The sequence below is a fragment of the Canis lupus genome, chromosome 5, assembly GCF_003254725.2.
Source record: "Canis lupus dingo isolate Sandy chromosome 5, ASM325472v2, whole genome shotgun sequence".
NCBI classification, from domain to species: Eukaryota; Metazoa; Chordata; class Mammalia; order Carnivora; family Canidae; genus Canis; species Canis lupus.
Genome location: NC_064247.1, coordinates 2,820,281 through 2,844,698, shown reverse-complemented (window position 1 = coordinate 2,844,698; position 24,418 = coordinate 2,820,281). Strand labels below are relative to the sequence as shown.

General features: G+C 43.6%; 1 protein-coding gene and 1 long non-coding RNA gene across 8 annotated transcripts in view; both read left to right on the top strand.

The window, feature by feature from the left end:
* NTM (neurotrimin) overlaps positions 1-24,418 on the top strand; it is a 940,510-nt gene that overhangs the window by 828,556 nt on the left and 87,536 nt on the right. The window lies entirely within an intron of this gene.
* Positions 18,339-23,151, top strand: LOC112671048 (uncharacterized). The gene is made up of 5 exons (XR_004815951.2): positions 18,339-18,410; positions 21,326-21,489; positions 21,695-21,790; positions 22,586-22,736; positions 22,845-23,151. It is a non-coding gene; the product is annotated as an uncharacterized LOC112671048 (long non-coding RNA).

Genomic DNA, 24,418 nt, shown 5'->3' with positions numbered 1-24,418 from the left:
CCTATATTACCACAACCCCGAGATCCCAACATGAAACTCGGATGAAGGTATGAGTCCGATTGTTCTTGTCTGAGTTCTTTGATGCATATGGAACCAGGAATCACTGAGCGTCCTAATGGAGCTGCCCTCTTGAGTGTCCTGACCTCTTCCTCTCTCCCATCATACAAAACACTGAAAATAAAAACCTCACCAAGGCTGCTAAAGGAATACTTCGTACCTAGACATTGGTTGGGGGATCAGTAAGGTCCAATGAGCTATTTACAGTGTGTCCTGATTTCTGGTCCATGAGTTCCTTGAGACCTACGTCTCTTTGAGGCCCTACATCTCACTTTGCTTCTTCACCTTCTAGCTCAATGCCCAGCATCTGGAAAGCATTCAAGGAGTATTTGTTGATTCAGTAAGCAAGCACTTACCTTTGCCAGTGCCCCGAGAGGCAAGCCTGTACTCCTGGTTCAAAGACTTCATCCTGAACCCTGAGAAATTCTCTTCCACTTTGATATCGCTGTTGGGACCTGGTGCGTTTCCTGCTGGAGCTCAACTGGGAGGTCTCCAGGACATTTTCTCTGGTCTTCACAGGATTGTCAAGCCTTTCCTGAAGTCCCTCTACTGGGGAACCTGCTATGGCAGGGCTTGACTCTTCCTTGAGGAGAGATTCCTTTTCAAGTACTCTTTTGAAAAAGTTGAGAAGGCTCACAAGTGACTTTGAAAGTGGGTCTTCTGTGAAATCCCTTCCGCTTCCCTCACTGCCTCAATCACTCCCCCTGATGTGTGTGTTTCTCTCACCTTGTCTTCATCTGGCCTTTCTGGGCTCTTGATCCTTTTGGTGTATTACTCTTCCCAACCCTAATTATACCTAAACCCTCAGTGGCTCCCAACAGTTTCATAAAATAATCCCATATATTGCCAGGGAAAGTTAGTTCAATGGTATATGAAAATCTGCTGCACCTCATGGGTTAAAAAAATAAAAATCCAAAGAGAGAAATCAGTACCAAAAAAAAAAAAAAGAGAGAAATATTAGTTGAAAAATTCTCCCTGCCTTCCCCCGCCCTCCTACAGTATATGAATTAAAGTGGGAAAGAGATTGATTGGTTTTTCCCAGGGCCATAGAAAGACTCTGGATGCAGAATGAGAGCAGGACCACATGTCTATATTTGCAACCCGGGCCCTGTTACGGAACCCTTCCCTTTCCACAGTGTGCAGTGGACCATACCTGCAAGACTGAGCAACCTTCCCCAGCTGCCAAATCTCTTCCTGTCCACCTGAGCTCCCCTGCTGTACTTGAAGAGGCCCAGGGACAGTTGGTTTCTCTGGACCTTGTTTCTCATGGTTTTAAAAGGCACCGAAAACCTCACCAAGTTGGTGAGGACAAAGTGACCCTTGGATGGAAGCCCTTCTCCTTGCCAATGCCCAGAGTCCTTCCCTCTGTACCCCCCCTCCACGCCCACCTATTTCCCCATTTGTCAGCACTGACAGGTCTTCCTCCCCAGCCAAGCAGGACACTGAAGCACTAATTGGCACTGGAGGTATCACAGCTTGAGTTCAACAAGAGCTGGCAGGCGCCATGACTCCAGTGACAGCTCTGTGAAAAAGTGTCAGGAGCAGAGCTGTGGCATGCCATCGGCTGACTGCAGCACCCTGGCACTAATGAGCAGTCTGTCAGCACCAGCATCAGGGGCCCCATGTGGCACAGAGATCATTAGGATGGCAGACGAGAAAAACTTCTCCAGCAAAGAAGAGCTGGGGATGGAAGGCAAGGAGGACAAAATGGAACTAAAGGCATCTCCTTGCCCACAGATGGTTACCACCCAGCAGGAGAAAACCAAAAAAGCTCCCCTCTACCCCCCAAAAAAGGTAAGAAAGAAAAAGATGTTTTTAAAATATCTCTGTGCCAACTCTGGACAACTCTTAGACTCTCATTTTGATTGAGTTGCCCTGTAATTAATCAATACAGGCCATAAATCCTTACTAGAGTAGGCCAAGGGGGCTCGGTGAATAAATTCACTCTCCAGTCATGGTTGCCTGTGCTATGAAACCAGGCAAGTGGCCTGAGTTCCAAAGAAAGAAGGACCTGAGGCAAAAAAAAAAAAAAAAAAAAAAGGAAGCCTTGGGATCTGTGTCTTTTTACAACTTTTCAGGGCAGGCTCCCTGCCCAGGAAACCTGCTGAGCTGCCAGCTGCTTGCCTGTCTTCCACTGGAGTATGAGAATCGAAGAGACATAGGAGAGAAGCTTTTTATTTTCCCCTCTGTTACTTCACTCCGGAGGTGTGTTTGGGAAATGGCCAGTGAGTCTGCTCTATTTTTCTGCTTCCTGAGGGCAGGTATGAATTTTCCAGCTCCATTCTTCTGCTTCAGGCATTCTGGAATGTCTGGCCTTTCTTTGAGGTTCTGGCTACCTGTAATGGCCCCATCTTCACAGGTGGAAGCTGCCTCCTAAGGCGGCCATCTGTCTGAGGGAGATGGGCCTTGAAAACAGGTCCAGCTGGATTTGAAGTCCCCTCCACTGCTCAATGGCTAGGTCACACCAAGGTAGCGATGAACCTTCTGGAAGAGGCATCTCTTTATAAGCTTTGTTCTTGCTCCCTGGCATAGCATTGAGAGATTTGTTATTTGGTTCTGGACCCCATTTGCCCCACATGCTGCAATCACACCAACAACGTGACATTTGCTGCATAGTTGGTGCCTTTACCTTTGCACTTACCATCTAGTCTTCCTATATCATCTCCTTGCACCTTTCGGATAGAGTTTTACCTTTGTCCTAAGACCATGCTCAAATGTGACCAGTTCAGAGGTCTCTGGTGACTTTCTTCAGGCAAAGTGAGTCACCTCTTTTTTTTTTGAGATACCATAGCTCTTTGCACAGACTTCTAACAATGGCAATTCTTACTGCGACTCATAGGCTCATGAGGCCCTCTTCCTGTCCAAGGGATCAAGGAGAGCAGGAACAGTTCTTATGCTGTTTTATTTTATCACAAACTCAGTGCCTAGCACAGCACCAGATGTTTGCAGGCCCTGTGATTGTTGAACAAAAAGGTGTCCAATCTATGGATACCGTATGTCCCATCCCTTTTTAAAATTAAGTCTTTCTGGTGCATAATTGAAAATAAAAGCAGTTATAGTGAGTAAAGGGCAATATACAGGAGCTTCATCTCTTCATATCATCCTTTACTGTCTATAATATGTTTCTCAAACGAGTCCAAAGATTTTATAAGAAAAGATCCCCCCCACCGCCGCCGCTGGTCTGCTCCCAGGACCAAGCCTAAGACTCTTCATCTGCAAAACAGAAATAATAAGACCTTTCTAACATGGATGTGGTGAGGTTTACGTGGACTCTTCAATGCCAAGCTCCTGGCCCCATGATGACATGTAGTAGGTACCCAACAACATTAGCTTCCGCAGCCCCAGCCAGCACCTTCCTCTCCCTCCCACCCATGAGACAAGAACAAAAGGGGAAGAAATTAAAATTCTTTTCTCTGAAAAGGTTGAATCCTTACAAAAGCTGAAGCTCAGTCAATTGCCAGAATGGATAGATATTCAAAGATGCTTAATCAGCACCTCCCTCATCACCCCCCCACCATTTTCTAATTAACGTAGGTACTTGATTAAAATTCCCAGAGTACCCCCAAGTAGCTATCCCAGGAGAACCAAGTAATTGCTATTGCAAAAGATATTACAGTGGTCATTGATGGTGGAAGAAAAAAAAAATAATTGCATCATAATTGAAAGTGGCAGATCTCCTGTCCACAGTAGCAGCAGAGCATACGGTATTAGGCCCAACCTATACAGAGAAAGCGATTTATTATGATAAAGATAAACCAGTGGCGCAACTTCAAGTCTGAGGCAAAGTGATCGAGAAACTCGTTAAGCGAATGGTTTAGACACAGACACACCGACCAAGGTGGGAAAGAAGAAAGCCGAGGAAGGCATTTACTGATGACTGTTTAACTCCGTAATTCTCTTTAACTGTAAAATTACAGCGAGTTAGATACAGTTAGGGTAAAATTTGCCAATGTCAATAAGCGTTTTCGTAAGTTTAAAATTTATGATCTGGTTTAAAGCAATATTATAGCTGTGCAACTTCCTACCTCAAAGAAGAGGAGAATCATAAAAAGACTAGTGGGGAAATTAATGAGTTCAATGTGGCTGGATTGAGAACATATGAAATCAAGCCTCCGTCTAGAAACCAAGGGCAGGAGTGCATACCACAGACACTGTTTGTGGTTTTACCCAATTATTTTAAAACCCTTGAAAAATGTTGTAGAATCAGACGTCTGCTGAATTCAGACATTGCTAACAGCATCTTTCCCCACACTTTCCTTAGTCAGGCTATTTATGCTGGTACTTGGTGACCGTTACTATGCAGAATTGTTTTGATAGAACAAAAAAGGAAACATAAAAGCAAGAGGATTGTATCATCTGCCCCGCAGATGCTAACCAGCCCTGGCTGAGTAAGATGCAAAGGACTTCTGAAAATGACAGCCCATCCAGGAGACCTCATTTCTGATGAGCACCTGTAGTTAGGCAGCTCTACTTGGGGTGTAAGAAGGGTCTCAGCAGGGCTTCACCACCCACCACAACCACAGTGACCTCTTCTCCATCAGACCCGCGTAGACACTAAAGGCTTTGGGGTCCTGTGTTGGGGAGCCACCAAGAACAGCCATGCCAACTTGGAGAGAGTTTCCATTCCAAATGTCCTTATCACCAGGACTTCAATGTGTAGATCTGACTTTGTACCACACTTTTGAATCCTGAATCGTGGCTTGATCTGAGATGACTGCTTTCCCCCTAGAGTCTAGATTATAACCAGAGTCTCTTTTATCCAAGAGTAACAAAAACAGTCTGTGGATGCTTAAAAGTGTACTAGGTACTCTTCTGAACATTTACGCATGGTAGTGTGGATTATTCACAACAGCAGTGTGAAACACGTCCCATGATTAGGCTACTTTACCAGTGAGGGAGGGAGGCTTGGAGAGGTCAGGCTAATGGATCAAGGTCACACAGCTCCGAGATGCACTGCTGAGATCCAGCCCCAGCACTGTCTCCAGAATGTGCTTCGCCTCTGCTATACAGTGCCATTCTCAAAGGCTGGTCCCTGCACTAGCAGCGTTAGCATCACCTGGCTTACGCCCCAGAGCTAAGGTGGGAGACCCAGAAGTCTGCACGTTAGCCAATCCCTCAAGTGCTTCTGATCACACTCACATTCAAGAACCTACTGTATATTAGTTGCCTTGTGCTGGGCCCTTTACTTTACATACTTGATACCACTTAATTCTCATGAATGGTCTAATAAGTAGATACTATTTTCATATTAGTGGTAAAGAAATGGAGATTTGAGAGGATAATTTCCCCACAAATATGAAATGGCCAAGGTGAAAGTCAAATCTAAGTATTTTCTGCTCCAAGATCCATATTCTTAATGTGTATTGATTTCCTGCCTGATTGCTGACCCATTGCTTCTTCTGGATCTTCTGAGACATGTCTATAGTCTGGTTTCACATTTCCTGCCAGCCCGGGGCTTATGGTCTCTGGTTTGTCCACTTTTTCACACCATTCTTTCAAAGTCACCCACACCCTTGTTCAGACACTGGACTCTGGTTGGGGCACTGGGCTTGGCCTTGGCATTCCATCCTCCCCAGTGATCTGAGGCTCCTTTCAGTGGATCTTTGCATGAAACCTCTGAGCAAAGGACAGAGCCCAGCATGGAGGGTCGACTTTGCCTCAGTTCTCAGCTGAGTTCTCTTCCTCCTACTGAGTAGGCCTTTGTGAGTTTTATGCTCTCTCACCCTTCCCCTTCCACCACGGGACCAGGACCCGTGGCAGTGATGCAGCTGCTCTCTGACTTGATTTATTTTTTCTTCATGTTAAATACTATCATTCTCTCACACAATGGTATGTCTTCTGCTTTGATTGTTATTATTAGGTTGTTTTACACTTTAACAGCTTTAGATATGAAAAGAAATTGCTGGATTCCAGGGTATGTTTTTCATTATCTGACTCCATTCAGTTTCCCTACGTGTCCTTGTGGTATTTGGCATACTTTATCTTCGTAGTGGTGTAAAATGCTTTTACTACTGGAGCCAGGACAGTGGGGAGGGAATGAACGGAATACCAATGTGGTTCCTCTCAGATCAAGGAAGCTCCAGCCTCCTTCCTGGCTAGACTGCACAGGTTCTCCGAGAATTACTGCACGGTCAGCTTGGTCATCACCTTTGAATTTGAGGTCAGGAAGCTGTAGCTCTTCCATCCCTAGGAGAATCATCTTTGCCAATTCTCCCCAACAGTGACTGATTCCTCTTTGCTCACACCCACCCCTCACCCCAAAAAGCAAATCCCTCTTCCCTTTTCTAACAGAGAGTTCAGAGGAATGACTTTGTTCTTTCATCAGTTCCTCCATAATGGGTTCAGGACTCCTGTTTAACTGTTCTGCACTCAGGAAGCCTTGTGTTCCTTCTCTAATTTCCTGCATCACTGGTTTGCCCTCTACTGAATGGTTCACTGGGGTCACTGTGGTTGAAGATATTTGGCTAATCATCTGCATGAGAGAAAGAGACAAATGGCTTTCTCCCTTCACCAATTAATTTATTCTATCACCCACTATTCCAGAAAATGATTTAATCAGGGAAGGTGACACAGATTCCCCACATTCCCCAGAAAAATTCCTTGGCAAAACAGGTTTGATTGTCCCTGTATGAATTCATGTGTTCCTCAATAATTGCTTATGAAGCAACTTCTGTCTGCTGAATGACTGTCCTAAGGCATTGGAGACACATGAATGAGCAAAGCAGACAAAACCCTGGCTTCAGAGAGCTTCTAGTGAGAGAGAAAATAAGCTGATGGATATGTAAACCTTATAATGTGTTATATGGTAATTACTGTGGAAACATTAGTCAAGATAAAAGGCAAAGTGATTATCAGCATGTGTTGGGGGTTGCTGTCTTTTTGTTTAAACAAAAACTTCTGTTAATTGTCAACATTTCTAATGTTCCAAATTTAGGATACTAAGTAAATATTAGTTTTACTATTTCTATGTCCCTATTCACTTTTATTTATTTATTTTTTTTCCTATTCACTTTTAGCCAATGTTAAGATTTTTAATGTTATGGCAAAAGTTTTTTTTTTAATTTTTTTTTATTTATTTATGATAGTCACACAGAGAGAGGAGAGAGGCTGAGACACAGGCAGAGAGAGAAGCAGGCTCCATGCACCGGGAGCCCGATGTGGGATTCGATCCCGGGTCTCCAGGATCGCGCCCTCGGCCAAAGGCAGGCGCCAAACCGCTGCACCACCCAGGGATCCGAAAAGTTTTTAAATATTCAAAGAAAATCATATTTTTGTCATTAACGACTTAAGATTATTTTGCATGGTTTAAGCTTATGTGGGTGTTGTAATCTTAAACAGACAGGGATGGATGGGATCCCTGGGAGGTGCAGCGGTTTAGCGCCTGCCTTTGGCCTAGGGCGTGATCCTGGAGACCCAGGATCGAATCCCACGTCGGGCTCCCGGTGCATGGAGCCTGCTTCTCCCTCTGCCTATGTCTCTGCCTCTCTCTCTCTCTCTGTGTGACTATCATAAATAAATAAAAATTTAAAAAAAATTGTTATAAAAAAAAAAAAACAGACAGGGATGGAGTCATTAAGAACACAGCCCATGAGGGTTGTGGGAAGACACTGGACTAACCCCAGAAGGAACGTTCTTGGCAGGGCTAGTGGTGAATACAAAGGCCCTGAATCAGGACACAGCTGCCAGGGTCAGGGTCATCAAGGAGCCCATGGGGCATCAGATTTATGCACTGCCTACCTTCTTCTTAATGGATTATAAGCTTTATGAGGGGAAGGAACATGCTCTTTCTTGTTTAATGTTGTGTACACCAATGGTTAGCATGTGCCTGTCAAATTACAGACATTCAGGAATTACTTGTTCAAGGAATGGGTGAATCAAGTCAGCATGGACTTACACTATGAAGAGTGGAGCATGCTGGAAAGTTACAAGCTGGTTCCTTAATTAGTGATTACAGGTTCTGGAGAATAGCATGATCAGGCCAATCACAGTGCTAGAATATGGTGAGACAGAAGGGAAGGTCCATGGAGAAGAGGGGTCCCGGAAGCTGACAGTGCAGGTGTCTGACAAATCATCAAAGGGATGTTGAAGTCATAGCCAATGATGGCTGAGGTTAGTGACAAGTAGGTCTGTGAGCCATGTGAAAGCCCTCAAAGAGTCATGAGGAGTTCAGGACATCAGTCATTGGCAGCAAGGACAGGTAGCTGCAACATTGCCAGAGGGAAAAAGCTTTGAAAGGGTTTTCAATAAAAATGTGAAAGAGGAATGGTCTCCAGGTGATCTTGAGGAGTGAAAGGACCATCACCCCAACCTCCAGATGCCAAAACAAACAATCCAGCAATTTCTTGAGAGAGCCACAGAGGATGTGTTGCCCTCAGGAAGTAGCTGGACTTTCATTACTTAAGGCAGTTCAGGTAGTGGTCAGCCTGGGGGCTGAGGGCCAGACAGAGGGTCTCGCTTAGGTACCGAGTGGTGTTCCCCAGAATGTAAGGCGGGGAGAAGGGGGGATGAAAGAGCCGCAGGACATTGGTGATGGGGGGAAGGGTCTGGTTGCAGAGTCACCTGGGCAGTGACAGGAGTGAGGCATGTTGGATTTAAATTGTTCCCAATGGAAGACAGTAAAACTGCATTTTGCAGATTTCAGCTGCAGCCTGTGCCTGTGGTAAGGGTTAGGAATCTCTTTTCTTCCTAAACCTTAAGGTGAGGTAGTGACAATGGTAGCTTTTGGCAAGGTCAAGCCTTTCTTTATGACCCAGAGCAAGGGGACTCACTTTTTCAAGGCCATTAAAAGGTCAAGGTCAGAGATCATGAGATAGTAGGAGAGGAGGGGAGTGTATAGAATTAAGAGATATGTAGCCGGGCCAATTGCCAGAAGCTGGTAATAGGGTCAGTGTGAGGTGAGAGTGCAGGCAGAGACTATGTTGACAAGAACTCCTAGGTACCTAGAATGGTCTCCTTACTGCCTGTTTTGAGGGATTAAGGCTAATTATCTATCTGGCTTTTCTCCTATGTGGCAATAGGTAAGGTGTTAGGAACTAGCTGGTGTCTGATTTATTTTTGTCCATTGATCCATGTAGGCTAGCTCCCTTTTCTCCAAAAATGATCATGACAACTCCAGACTTATTTATTTATTTTTTTAAAGAATCAAGATTTATTAGATTGAACAGAAATGATAGAGTACAGCAGAGTTATAATAAATAGAAAGGATCATCTTTTATTCAACAGATATTTATTGAGTACCTAAAGCACAAGAGTGCATGTCTAGGTCCTTCTGACTGTGTGGTGAACACAGCATCCAAAGTCTCTGCCTAAAAAAAAAAAAAAAAAAACAACTCTGCCTTGTGGAGCTGCGACAAGGAAGTAAAGGTAATATTTGATAAATAAATATGCCACCTAGTGTCAGGGAAAGATTGTTTTGTGGAAGAAAAGGACACATTTACCCAGAGATGCGATAGAGAAGGGTGAGTGGTACTACTTTAGAGTATCAGGAGCAGCCTTGACAGATACCTAGAGGCCCAAGGGAAGTGAACCCATGGATGGGATGTATCAAGAGAGAGTATTCCAAGCAAAGATATCTGCAAATACCAAGACCACGTGTCCAGAACATGCTTAGTGTGTATGAAAAACCATAAGAATGTGGACACAAAGAAGTGACCTAGTATGTGATTAAAGAGAGACAAGGGTCAGATCATGTAGCTCCTGGAAAACCATGTTAAAATTTTGGAATGTATTTGCATCACAAATACTGACCAGTTTTAAGCAACAGAGTGAAATGATTGAATACATGTTGTTCAAGGGTCATTTTAACTGCTTGAAGCAAAAGACAGGGGTCAAGAGGTGAGGTAAGGGTAGCAACTGGGATGCCAATTCAGATACTGCTTTGGTCCCTCAAGGAATGATAATGATGTGAACTGTCGTGGTAGGGTTGAAGGTGGTAAGACCATGTTCAATGTGGAATATATTCTGAATTAAAGCTGCCAAGATTCACTGAGTAAACATGGGAGTTGTGAGGCCGAGGTAAGAATCAAGGGTGACTGAGATTTGTAGCCGGTGCCATTGGCGACTAGCGATACCATTTTCTGCTGCCAAGAACTCCAAGAGGAGCAGATTTGTAGGTGGAAACAGGAGCTTGGAACCTAAGGTTCACAAGTGACGATGCTAGCAGAGAGCTGGCTATGTGAGGGTGCATGGGCTAGAGGAATAAATGTGGGGATTAGTAGCATCCTCATGGCATTCAGCCCTGTAAGGCAAGCTATCACCTCCTACAAGGTGAGGATGGTTATATGGTTATAGGATAGTTTTGTGGCCTGGGCCTTGGGGCATTCCCATACTGGGGTGCCAAGACAAGAGAATGAGCCAGCACAGATAGTGGTGAGGCAGCAGCCAGAGAGTGACAAAGGTAATCTGAAAGATAAGGAAGAGGATGCTTCCTAAAAGGGGAGAGTGATCCTTGCGTGTCCCTTGGAAGACAAGGGAGATGGGGAGCTCAGAATTGGTGAAATGTACTTGCATGAGACCCTGGCTGGTGACAATGGTTCTGGTGCCAGAAGATATGGGGCAAGATTGATTGGAAGGGGAGAGAGTGAGTTGGATGGATGGAAAGGGTAATAAAGTCCTTGAGAAGTTTTGCTATAAAATATGGCATGATGTAGGGTTAGTTTTTGGAGGGGAGTGTGAGGGTAAAGAAGGATATTTTCCCAAAGTCCAGTCTGCAGCCTGGCTTTCCTTGGCCATCTCTTGGCTATTATTGCTGTGTAATCATAGTGGTCCTTGAACAGCATGAATTTGGACTGCCTGGGTCCACTTAGATGAGAACTTTTCTTTTTTTTATAAATACAGTATAGCACTGTAAATGTATTTTCTCTTCCTTACTGTCTTCTTAATAATATTTTCCTTTCTGTAGCTTCCTTTATTAAAAGAATACGGCATCAAATACATGTAACGTACAAAATACATGTTAACTGACTGTTTATGTCATTGGTAAGGCTTCCGGTTGACAGGCTATTAGTAGGTAGGTTTTGGGGGCTCAAGGTTGATATGTAGACTTTCAACTGCACAAAGTCTCAGCACCCCTGATCCCCATGTTGTCCAAGGGTCAGCTATACTTGTGTTAGGGATCTCAACTGTCCCTCCTCTTTGGGTGAAATAAAAGAAAGAATTAGCTAAGACTGGTCTGTGCTTATGGAGCAACCTATACACTTTGAGTGATCCCAAAATTTCTCTATGTGGCTTTTGAGTGATCTGGGAATTCAAAACCAAAGTCTCCACATTGCTAAAGCAACTGACTGTCTCTGACACTAAGGAACATTGTCTGGAGATGAGACTCTGCTGCCAAGTCCAGTGGAGATCCCACTGAACATTGGCAGCTAAAGCACTTATGGGAAACATTGCTTGGAGTGTGAAAGAGCCCACGACAAGGAGCATCAAGGATGATATCTGCTTATTTATCAACCCCCCCCCCTTAGAGACCAGGGAAGAAGTTCTCAAAGTCCTCAATATTTGCCCTTCCATGACCAGATACTCAACTAGAACAGAGTATTTGAATTCATCTATTCCTCACCACCAGAACAGGAACCCAGTTAGCCTTGGGCAGACACCCCTTTGGCCACAGAGGATTATCCAGGTGAAACCCTTCCAGGAAGCTCCAAAGGGGATGGGTTAGGATGGCCAACTAAGTACCCTGGAAGAGCTGACAAACACAACCCAAGTTCTATTCTGGGGGAGACAGCCGTCTGGGGAAAATATTTTAGTTCTCTGCAGATGTATGCCCTGGAAATTATGTAAACATCTCTGCTGCCTCAGTGTTGCTGAGTTTAGGTCAGACAGAGTAGAGGGAGCAGATAATCTGTGCTTAATCTGGACTAAGGTTGGAGATGGGAGAGAGTTCACCAACCTGGAAAAAAGTACCAGCAGTGACAGGTAGTGACATCTTCTCCACCTAATCCTACAAGTAAGTTCCTGAGAACTCTTCAAAGTATTTCTCCCTCACAGTCCTAACAAACTCCTTCTCATTGCCCACATTACCCTAGAGGCATTTCTTCCCTTTGAGAGGGGAAAAAGGCCCTTGATTGTTATGGCACATTGTGAAATCCATGGAAGAGTTGGAAAGAAGTGGTTCCATCTGTCTTTGCATCTCTGTTTCCAACCAGAACCCTTGGCCCTTGAAAATCAAGGGCAACTTAATGAATGCGACCACAATGTTTACATCAACATAATTTTGCTTTCTTTGGCTTCACTGCCAAGCGTCCACACTGGCCAGTCCTTGTTCTTCTCTTAAACGGCCACATTCCTCTGTGTTGATGTTTTCTCTCTTTATCACAGCACTTTTCTAGGCCTCTTGATTTTGGTCACTCAGGTGTTGTCATGGCAATGACATCCTCAGTAGAGTGGTGCTGCTCATGTTGTCATGGTTATAAGAACCTCTTGATGAGAGCCCTACTTCATTGTTATAATGCAGACAGCAGTAAAGGACCCTAGGATCTCAGCAAGCCTGGATTCTTAGGCTAGGAGCTAGTGTTTCTGTGCCTAAAAATGCAAGTGGCAGTAATTAGAGAAATAGCAGCAGTCTAAAATGGTTAGATTCTAACCATATGGAAAGAAGACTGAAAGAGGGATCATCATCATCATCATCATCATCATCATCATCATGATAACCAAAATTTTTAAAGTAGTTGTCTATGTTCCAGGCACTATTATAACCATTTCACATGCATAAACTCTTAAATTTTCTTGACAAACTTGTGACGTAGGTGTTATTACTGTTCTTTTATAGTTCAAGAGACTGAGACCCAGAGAGCTCACATAGGTAACCTGCTCAAAGACGTACACTACTATAGGGTTGGACAAGATGTAACCAGGCAGGTGGGTTACAGAGGCTCCACCCCGAACCCATAGCTCTCCTGCTTACTGGGTGTCCTATTTTTTAATCTATAGCAAAAACCAAGATGAATCAACCCATTCACCAAAGGACATGCTAACTTAGATCATCTTTTTTTTTTTTTGCTAGAATTCAAATAGTTTCTATTTTTATGCCATTTTTAAATTTTAAAATCTTTTCATTTGATTCTCTAACAACCATAAGAGGTTAGTATTGCTATTAGCTTTATTTGACAGATGAGAAAATCCAGGTTGGAAAAAAGCCCTATGATCTTCCAGGAAATGGCTCTTAGACTGTGTGACAGACAAGGCCTGAATACATGGCCACCACTGATTCAGAATCGAGGGCTTTGTCCTGCCCTGGTGCATAACAGACCCTGTGGACGGTGTGATATAGCCCTAACTCTGGGCTATCACCAAACCACCTACAGCACATAATTGCTCACAGTCAACATAATAGTGATAGAAGGAATAAAAGGTAGGCCTTGCAATGTCATTCAGGTAGCCATTTGTCCTCTTTTGCCCTCCTTATTTTATGCCTAATAACTCCACTATTAATGGTAGCTACTTTCATCTATCACAATCTAGGCGGAAGAGCAGCAGCCTTCATTCCATTCCAACTGCTGCCATTGACTCTCTGCTACTTTGAGCAAGTCATTTAACCTGTGGAAGAATCCCAATAAAAGGTTAATTACAGCTCTATGTCTATGCTGATCTTCAGAAAATGACAATTAAACATAAATAAGTTACTTAGAAGCTGGCCTCTGAGAAAGTACAGCTTCTAAGGCCGAAGGAGCTCAGGCCTAAGATTTGATGAATCTTCTCATTTGAGTACGAGGAGATTGGAGGGAGATATACTGAGTGGAGGATGACACTAAGGTTAATAAAGGCGAAAAAAAAACAAAACAAAAAAACAAAAAAACAATAGTAGCAGAGGCTTATAACGTTCTTTTTAATGTGCTAACATTTTACCTATATCAACTCCTCTAATCTTTGGAACTACCCTATGAGTTTAGCTGCTATTATTATATATATATTTGACGAGTGACAAGACTGTTAAATAGTTTGCTGAAGGTCAGGTAGCTAGTATGGGGTAGAGCTTGAAAGTGAACTTTGCCTTCTGGATCCATCTGCAGATACTGGCATGTTGTCTCTTTCATGGGCATGGGCTGGGTTCCAGAAACCACCTGAGCATCATCAGAGGCATGACATGGTGAACTTTCAAGACTTGAGTTTTTATTATATGACTCGCGAAGCATAGCCCCCTTGGCCACATTGCCCACCCTCTCTGAGCCTTAAGCATCTTATCTGTAGAGTGAGGATCATGATGGGATGTGTACCTGGGCTTGTTGTAAGGATACGTGTGACAATGGATGTGAGTACATGCCCTGTGCCTGGGATAAAATGAAGTCTCAATAAATGTATGTCTCATCAAAGGTGGTGCTGTCAGTGAGCATTAGTGTCTTATTATGTCTGCCATTGACAGGTAGCATCTTATCTTATTTTTAAAAATTGACAGGGTTTTCCTAATACTTGAATAATGTGTCAAAGGTCATATGTTACAAGTCAAATGTGGCTGTCCAATTTTTGTGCCTTTCCACAATACCTCGGTTCATCCACTAGAGTTTGGCCCATACTATTTTTAGATGAACTCTTGGTACACAGGTTATCATTTCCTTTTGACAATCTTCTCCAGAGCCTCAGTTTCCCCTTGAGTCAAACCTCCAGCTGCTTCTAAGATTCCCAGTGGAAACTCCCGGTTCCTAACAAATGCCTGTTGAGCAGAGATGGTGAATACCTGACTGCCCATTGGCTTTGCACCATCCTTTCTTTCACCTGTAAAAGAAAACGTTCATAATTAGCAGCATCGGATTTGGGGAGAAATGGAAGTTCCATTAAAATAGCAGAAAGTAACTGAAGTTTAACCAAAAATAATAATACTGTGTCCTAGGTTTAATAAACAAAAGCACAAATAGAAAAGGCTATTTCTAGCCTAAAAAAAAAAAAAAAACAATTTATCTGGTATATAACGGTCCAGTCTTGAGGCGGGATGTGCCCTCCTCATCTCTGGTAAGCAGTGTTCTAGCCACGTAAGTGAAGTGCATGCAGCCATCAGCTGGGATACCTGTCTCTCATCAGGGACATGAGGTGAGACATAAAGTCTTCTCAACTCCCACTTCCAGGAATAGTAACTTGGAATTAGATGTGATGCTGTCCATGGGGCTTGATAACATCGAGATGCTTTGCTGCTCTCCTCATGTGATACTTAAATTAAACATTGGCTTTGAGGATGTTTCCATGTGCCTTTAAAAATGAAAACCCTTTTCTCTGCCTAGCTAATCGATAGGGCAGCCTAGTGGGAGAGGACCCGTCTGCTGCCCTCCCTGAGTGCCATGGCTGCTGAGTGAGTTGAAGGCAAAGTGAGAGAGCCAGGAGGGTCACAGCAGTGTTCCTTTCAAGATCCAAGTCAGATACAAAAGGGAATTAAAAACTTCACATTGAGTTGTTGTCACTCTCCCCGTGTCTTGCCTGGGAGGGTTCTCCAGCTGGAGAGCACTGAGAACACAGCCCTTTGGAGCTATTACAATTCATATTGACTATAAACTTCCCACAGCGCGAATAAGGGAAGGAGGTGCTTGCCAAGTGCTGGGGGGTGGGGAGGGCAATGCAAGTTATTTCACCATCTGATGATATACACCACATTGGGAAACAGGAGGGGGAAAGTAAAGGAGAAAAGAGAGTAGAGTGTGTTGGGAGGCTGGCAACTGATCATCCAACATCCCTTGGTGAAACTCGGATAAAGGCTACAGGTCGAGTGAAAAGCAACAGACATCCGGGCCCTTCCACCCAGCATGTATCTTCACTAATGGAGCTTGGTTGCCTCCAGTCTATATCCGGGAAAGGAGAACCTGCAACACACAGATGCCACCTGGCATCCTGGGGTCACAGATGAGAGGAGGTAGCAGGGAATACTGTAAAGGGAAGGCCACTGTTGTCAGGACACTTGATTTGACTCTCTTGTTCTGCCAATTAGGAAGGGAGTAGCCTTCAACAAGCCAGTTAACCTCAGTGAACTGGTGCCTCATCTGTGAGATGGGATCACAACACGAGATTAGCAGTCCTCCATCACAGGTGCTCCCTAAACACGAAAACATCACGTGCATGGTCCTTCTTTAAGGTTCTGTGTTAATCATGCAGAGCCTCCAAGCAATGCCAAGCAAGTCAAGAAGGCAGGGAGGAGAGCCGGAATCCCAGTACAGAGCAGTTTTCTAAGACAAGGATGTTTTCACTTTTTTGCAACATAAACTCAAAAAGCAAGTGTCGTAACCCTTGATTATGACTGTTGGTATAACAGCAGCAATTATCATTTGGTAAATCTTATATTTATTTATGCAGCATAATTAATTTGAATGTCCACCTAAGCATTTTACCAGTGCTACATGGAATGTAGCCCAAGTGAGTGAGGGGAGTTGAATCTGCTTAAAAAGAGCAGGATAACAGGACACGAGTGTGCAGGCCAGAAACCAAAAGGGAGATCACAGGCCAAAAGGCAGAGTTGGATCTGTGCTAGTTTTAGAATCAGTCCAGGGTCTCTGACTTCTGAAGGAGTCAGGACCTCCGAGCCAGCGCTGGTTCTTCTTGCCCTATTTCATGACACCAGAGATCTGCAGCCTGTGACCAACAGGCCACATCTGACCTCCAACCTGCTACCTGCTTTTGAAGAGCCTGTGAGTTCAGAAACAATTTTCCACTTTTAAATGGTTGGAGAATAGCTAGAGAAAAATAATACTTCATGACATGTGCAAATTATTTGAAATTAAAATGCTTTATGGGAACATGAGACAAAGTTTTAAGAGAACACAGCCATACCCATTCGTTTACAGCGGCTTTTGTCTTGCAGTGTCAGACTCGAGTACTTGAAACTACACCATATGTCCTACAGAGCCTGGAATATTTATCATCTAGTCTTTATAGAGAAGAAGTTTCCCAATATCTGTGCTACACGAAGACCTGCTCTTGACAGTTCTGATCACTGCTATCAAAATTCTTATTTTTATACCTATCCCCTTCCCTGGTTCTCTTTCTTGTAATTCCGTGACCTTGCAATTAGGATCCTTCTCATCCATGTTCAAAACAGTGCTCCTAAGGGTGGCCCGTCAGAGCATGGCCCCAAGCCATTCCTCAAGGACGCCTCTCCGGCTCACAGCTGCAGTGCTCTACTTGCGAGAGCTCTGTTTTGACTTCCTCTATCATGAGGTACTCATTTGTCGGGCCCCAGAGGAGTACTTCTGTTTTTCACACCATTCTACGCTCTTCCCACTTTGTCTTTTTTTGGGGTTGCTTTTGTTTGGGGGTAAGGTAGGGGGTGGATGGATCATGAAAATAAACCCTAGCCCTGGATCTTTGATCTCGTTAGCTTAAAACATGCTCACTGGCCTGCTGTTGATTCCAGTTTTACCCTCAGGGAAGTTTGTTCAGATGCTGTTCCCGCTTTTCTTTTTCACATAGTGTTTTGTGCTAACATCAGAACCTGCCTTCACTAGTAGTTTTAATGATGGGCACCATCTTCCAGGAGGAACACATTTGCATTTAAATCAGCACCTTCCAACCATCCCAAGTAATTGCAGACTCCCGAGCTCTTCTGGTTTCACATCCACATTTGATGGTCACCAGCATTATCCCCCCTCTCCCATTTCTGTCTAACCCCTGTAGCGCTGAGTTTATTTGGCAAGACAGGTCTTATGTTTCCTGGATGATCACGGTCATATGAGCTCTACTCAATTTATTACATTCCTTTTGAATTCCTCAGGCATCTCCGAGATGAATAGTCTTTCAGAATCCCATCATTATGATTTCATAGTTTCAAAAATATTTTACACATTATTATAATAATAATAATTTGACCAATGAGAAAAAGGATCATTCTGTCAAAGAGATTTATTTTCTATTGAGATGTACTTTGAAATCCTGTCACTCACTTTCAAAGTGAATCTCAGTTTTTATTCAAAAAATTAATTAGTGGTTATTGCCAACTGTTGGAAGTGCAGGTGTTATTTATATTCTTCTTCTTAACTTTTCTACTTTTCAAAATGTTTAATATGTGTTTGCAACAATTTTTATCATCATAAATTTAACCTTTAGAAGTAGATTTTCAATTTTCAATTCTAGTACAATATGCTTCGAAGAGACAATACATTGAATTAAGAAGGCGAAGCCATAATTTGCTACCAGCAAATTGCTGTATCTGAGACTAATAATTCTCTCCATAGGACAAAGCCAAGGTCTATTGGCTTATTTCCCCTTTTGCTGTGACTCCTAGAGCTCCATGAGATCTTAAGACTGTTCCAGATGATGTCAGAGTCATGATATTCCCTAAGTGTTACCAAGGGATACATTCTGGAACAAAGCTCAGATTCTAAAGGCAGCCCAAATGGGTTTTCTGATACAAAGGTAGATGGTCATCTCTGCTTCCATCTTCGGTAAATACCATTAGAATCACCTTCAGACTCTGGGGAGATGAAAAATGCTAGAGTCCTCCAATCTGCATCAGTGGGAGGTGGAGCCTGTTATCAAACACATATCAAGCTATAATTGTTCACTGTGCATATGTGCATATGTATGGATACACATGTGCGCATGTGTGTTTGGTCCACATCTGCGTCCTTAGGTCCCATTTATCTCTAGCCTCCAGACTGTTCTTCCAACTGCATTCTAATGACATTGGATTGAAAAGCGATGAGAATGGGCAGCCCCAGTGGCTCAGCAGTTTAGTGCCGCCTTCAGCCCAGGGCCTGATGCTGGAGACCTGGGATCAAGTCCCAAGTCGGGCTCCCGGCATGGAGCCTGCTTCTCCCTCTGCCTGTGTCTCTACCTCTCTCTCCCTCCCTGTGTCTCTCATGGATAAATAAATAAAATCTTTTTAAAAAAAAGTGATGAGGTTTTAGAATTAGCAGTATTATAATTTAGTACTTTGGGTAACACTGGAATAGAAGGAAAAACTATTAAAATTAATTTTTGGTCTTATTTTTTTTTCTTTTTCCCTCTCCCTTTGTGAGTCCCTGGTGGTTTACCTCCATGTTAGCTGAGGTAATTTATGTTGAGACACATGGGACTCAGAGGCTGTCCCCACCTGGAAAATCAGTGGTTAAACAGTAGACTGAATCAAGTGTCCTATGTGTTTTCCAAGATAGTTCCACAAAATGATATATGGGCCTGCTGATGATCAGGGCCATATGATGCTGATGATCATTAGGGCTTTTAGAAGTGAACCCCCTGGAAAAGCTTGCAACTAATTAATGTTCACCTTTGCATATATGGTCTCTTTGAACAATAGGGTATTGTTGACAAGCACCAAACTTAGTACTTCCTCATAACCTCAGTCATCAGCAATGCTGGGAATCTTTGAAATTCCTTTCATGGAAGAGTTGCTTTAAAAACTAGGAGTACACTCAGGGGCTCCTGGGTAGCTAAGTCTGGTGGGCATCTGCCTTCAGCTCAGGTCATGATCTTGGGGTCCTGGGATCAAGCCCTGCATCAGACTCCTTGCTCAGCGGGGAATCTGCTTCTCCCTCCCCCTCTGACCCTCCCTCCTGCTCCTACTCTCTCTCTCTCTCTCTCTCTCTCACACACACACACACACACACACAAATAAATTATAAATCTTTTAAAAATAGGAATACATATACCCTTTCATCAAATATTTGTATATGGGGCAGCCCCGGTGGCTCAGCAGTTTAGTGCCGCCTGCAGCCCAGGGTGTGATCCTGGAGACCCTGGATCGAGTCCCACGTCAGGCTCCCTGGGTGAAGCCTGCTTCTCCCTCTGCCTGTGTCTCTGCCTCTCTCTTTCTCCTCTCTGTGTATACTCATGAATAAATAAATAAAATCTTTAAAAAATATTTGTATATGTAGATATTTATACATACATATATAAATGGTTGTATGTATTATATAGATCCATCAAATTCATTATATATATATATAAAACAATATATATATATATATATATCTATATATATATATATATATAAAACATCTTATCATTCAATTCCAAATGACTGTTTACAAAATACAGGCTATGCTTGAAGAATGATTTGCTCTCTTTGAGGTTATTAAAAAGCATCATTTAGTAACCATACTTGGGAATGTATTTCTTGCCAAGCTCTGTGCAGAATCCTCAACACCTCCAATCACATTTAATCTTCATAACAGCCCGATGCGATAGGTACCCTAGAGTCTCCATTTTACGGAAAAGAATGTTAAAACCTCAGAAAGGTTAGGGAAGTTTTCCAAAGGCACACAATAGTGACTCCTGTGGCTATTATTCATTAGCTCTTAGAGTATCTATAGAAACTAGTTTTGCACGAAGGGAAACAGCACGGTGGAAAGCTTAGACTTTGGAATCAAACAGACCTGTGTTCGGATCTTAGGGCCTCTGTTTCATCTGCTTCGGTCAGTTTCCTCGTTCATAAGTTGGTAATAATATATATTGCTGAAAGTAGGAATGCATGACTATTCTATGTCAACTCTAGGCATAAAAGACATTTAATCAAAGGCCGTAATGATTACTCATGTTACAATGAAGAGATGATGGCCAGACCTATCTATACATGAGTTAACCATGGGATGGACAGAGCAATGGAAAAGGTTTGAATCAAAATCAGAGAAGCTAGACTACCACTAAGGAAAGGCAATATTGGTGTTAATAAGTGGTATTGAGCCCGTCCATCAGCTGCAGTAGAAACCCCTTCGCTGGACAATGAGCTGCTTTCATGACTCCCTCCTGTGCAGCGGGGTAGAGCAGAAGCAGGGCTACGGGACTTTGGTGTTCAGGTCACAAAAGACAATGAAGCTCTCCCCGGTTTCTCATGGGATGCTAGCTGGGGAGCCTTCGGCCACCACCTGAGAAATACAATTATCCTGAAGTTGACATATGGAGAGACCGTGTGAGGAGACCTCAAGAGAGCAAGAAGCAAGGGAAGCTCAGATCCCCAGGCCCAGCTGGAGGAGTGGGGGTGGGCAGACCTGGAGAGGGCCCAACCTCAGTCAACATCTGGCTCACAGCTGCATACAAAGCCATGGCGAGGTCACCTGGCTGAGCCCAGACCACTCCAGCTCCACAGGCAAAGTGGCATGACTGTTGTTATGAGGATCCGTTGGGGGTGGTTTGTTACTCAGCAGTAAATTACTAGAACCTGGGCACATCATATGAGGAAGCCACAAAATTGCTCACTTGGATATATTGCCCTTCCTGCTTCTCACCTTGGTTTCCCCTTCTCCCTCCACTTTGTACCTCTGGCCAAAGACAACGTCATCCCTGATGATTTTGGTCACATGGGGACGTCCCAGGCCCGTGATGTATGATCTGATCTCAGAGTTTTCCTTTTGGATTTCAGGAAACTGTGGTGAGCCTGGTGTTTCCTTCAGATTTCACGGAGCTTCCAGAACTGCAGACGGCTAAGTTAAGCACTGTGTCCTGAGAATTAGCTCACTGCTCTCTCTGCCTTTGGGCCAGAGCACCCACAAAAACGAGGAATTTGCCGAAGTCTGTCATATAAAGGTCCCTGGTTTTCTAACCCATAAGTTAACGTTTGCTCTCCCTGACAAAGTCTCACCATTGGAGGCTATGGTATCCTCTCTGGATCCATTGCCATCCCCTCTTTCTGGAATCCTCGGGCAGAGGCCTAAAGCCACTGTCCCTGTCATTCCCTATAAATCAGAAGCAGGGCAAGTAGAAACAAGGGAATTTCTCACTCTCTCCACAGCCAGAGGAAATCAAAGAGCAGAGAAAGATTTGGAACACTTGAGCAGAGGATAAAAACTTCATCCTACCCTCAGCCAGTCCCAGGCCTGGACTCCAAGTAAATTAACTGAACCATTTCAATAGGCTTGAATTCTGTCGGCAGCTCAACCATCCCCTTGTTTACTGTTGAAATAATTACTACTTTGCCATAATATTAGCTCTGAGCCGTGACTCCATTACCATTATCACTGGAATATTACCCATTTATTATGTCCCAGCAACCCTGGAAGATGAATACTGGGCTTCAGAGACCAATTGTTTTACAACAGACAGGATCTTGGTGTGCATTGTTTAATGAGGTAAACTACATTATAGCCAGCATTAATTTGGCCGCAGTGCATGCCACTAAATCACTCTTAACCTGTAAATCTGCCACTGTTTTTGATGTGCACTTCATCAGTGAGGAGGGGACACATCACTTGATAAGGGGATGAGGCTGGGAGTGGCGAGGAAAGGGTGAAGGTGAGAAAGTCCATGTTCCTGGGTGCATGAGCAAGACAAGACTGTGGAGGTGTGGATGAGTCACAGCAAGCAGGAGGAAGGAGCAGAGGGAGTCCACTCATCCTCTGATCCTTTCGGGCAAAACTCCTAAGAAGATGGAAAAGAAAGGTGATGTGATGGGTTAGACATAATCAATATGCCTCCCCTCCTGCAGCTCAGGAGCATGGATTCACAGAAACCATTTTCTGATCACTTTTAGCTCTTGTCTTCTTCTATTTGACATCCTCAGTATGACCACGGCAACCCACAACAGGCAGATGAGGGGAAGCAGAAAGCAGAGCTAGACAATAAGATTGTCTTTTGGCACAAGGGGTGGTAGAGACGCCTGGAAACATGCAGTTCTCATTTGCAGAGCTCACAGGAGCCTGCGTGTGGGTGCACAGAGCTCATTGCCTTGGATGGAACACAGCTGGAAGTACACCAGGGGAACACAGCGGCAGATGAAAGGAGTTTCTTCATCAGGACTCCCTTGTCACTTACAGTCCTGCTTCTCAGACTTTAAGGTGCATATAATTACCTGGGGATCTTGTTAAAATGCATGTTCAGTAGGTCTGGGGTGGGGCTGGAAATTCGGCATTTCTAACCAGAAGCCAGGGATGCTGATGCTGTAGGTTCGTGGACAGACCACACTGAGAAGTGAGGGCCTACCGAAAAGGGAGGAGCCTCTTCCAGCAGAAGCAGCTTTGCCTTCAGAAATGCCAGCCCTGGGATCCCTGGGTGGCGCAGCAGTTTGGCGCCTGCCTTTGGCCCAGGGCGCGATCCTGGAGACCCGGGATCGAATCCCACGTCGGGCTCCCAGTGCATGGAGCCTGCTTCTCCTTCTGCCTATGTCTCTGCCTCTCTCTCTCTCTCTGTGTGACTATCATAAATAAATAAAAATTAAAAAAAAAAAAGAAATGCCAGCCCTGCCTTGTACAGAGCATGCTCAGAACCACCTGAAGAAACAGCAGGGTTGCCCCTACTTCAGAGGGGGGCAAGTGGAAATGTGTTGCTCTGCTCCATCCGAGGCTGGTGACTTCCACATAGGTCCTGGGGGTGAGTGAGGCATCAGAAGTGAGAAATAATGTTCCAGGAACAAGAGAACAGAAAGACTGCCAGAAATTGGTGCCTTTGGTTTTTAGAGTGGAGAGCACTGTATTCCCAGAGTGTCCTAAGACATTACTTTTATATTACAAACTGAGAAAGAATCAAAAGGGTTTGAATACAACATTGGACTCTTGAAACCTCAATCTAATCATCTTCTTTAAAGAGAAATATATTCTCTGTCATGCCACTTGTGAGTTTCCCAAAATTACCTATGTTCTTAATTTTGGAAACCTTTTCTCCACACGACCTAAATACACTTGAAGCTTAAGCAGTTGGGCTACATATCCAGCCCAGGTAGTCAGGGTTGAATTTACCAAAATTGTTTCCTAGAACATTCTAGAGGGTTTTTGTTCTCTTTAAACAGTGGAGCTGACATCCTTCTCAAAAACTTTTCTCAGTTTACCCCCACCAGTCTTCTCAAGTAGCACTGAGTTTTTCTGAAAGAGACCATGGAGGAAGGGAGAGAAAGAAAGGGAGAAGAAGGCCTTTGTGATTTAATAGATAATCTCAGGAGTGACAGGAGCTGGCAGACAGTATAAATTGGGAACATCTTTTACCGTATATCTTCCCTAACAAAGCTTTTTGTAGTATCCATTTTGGAAACTTAGTATTATTATTTTTATCTCAGGGCATGCATCTGAAGAATAATGACGAGGTGTGAGGATGTGCATATCTTTCGTTCTTTATAATACTAGAACAACAATACTAATTTTCCTTTTTAAATTTAATTATAGTTCAGCAAAAGAACACTACCAAGTTAATTTCCTATTATCTACCAAACTATTCCACTAGCAGTTGAATAATATTTATATGGTTTGAGAGTATTATGCTTTCCCTGGTTCATTTGTCCATCCATCCATCCATCCATCCATCCATCCATCCATCCATCCATCTGTTCATACATCCATTTAGAAGCATTTATTTAACATCTAACTAGATTCCTGTAAAACTGGAGAAATAAATAGATTGGAAAAATAATGATGAATGAGGCATGGTTACTGCCCTCAGGGATTTCACAATTTAACAGCAGAGGCAAACACATAAATAATTTATTGTGATACCATTTGGTACGTTCCACTTGTTCTCTACCTCCCCTAAT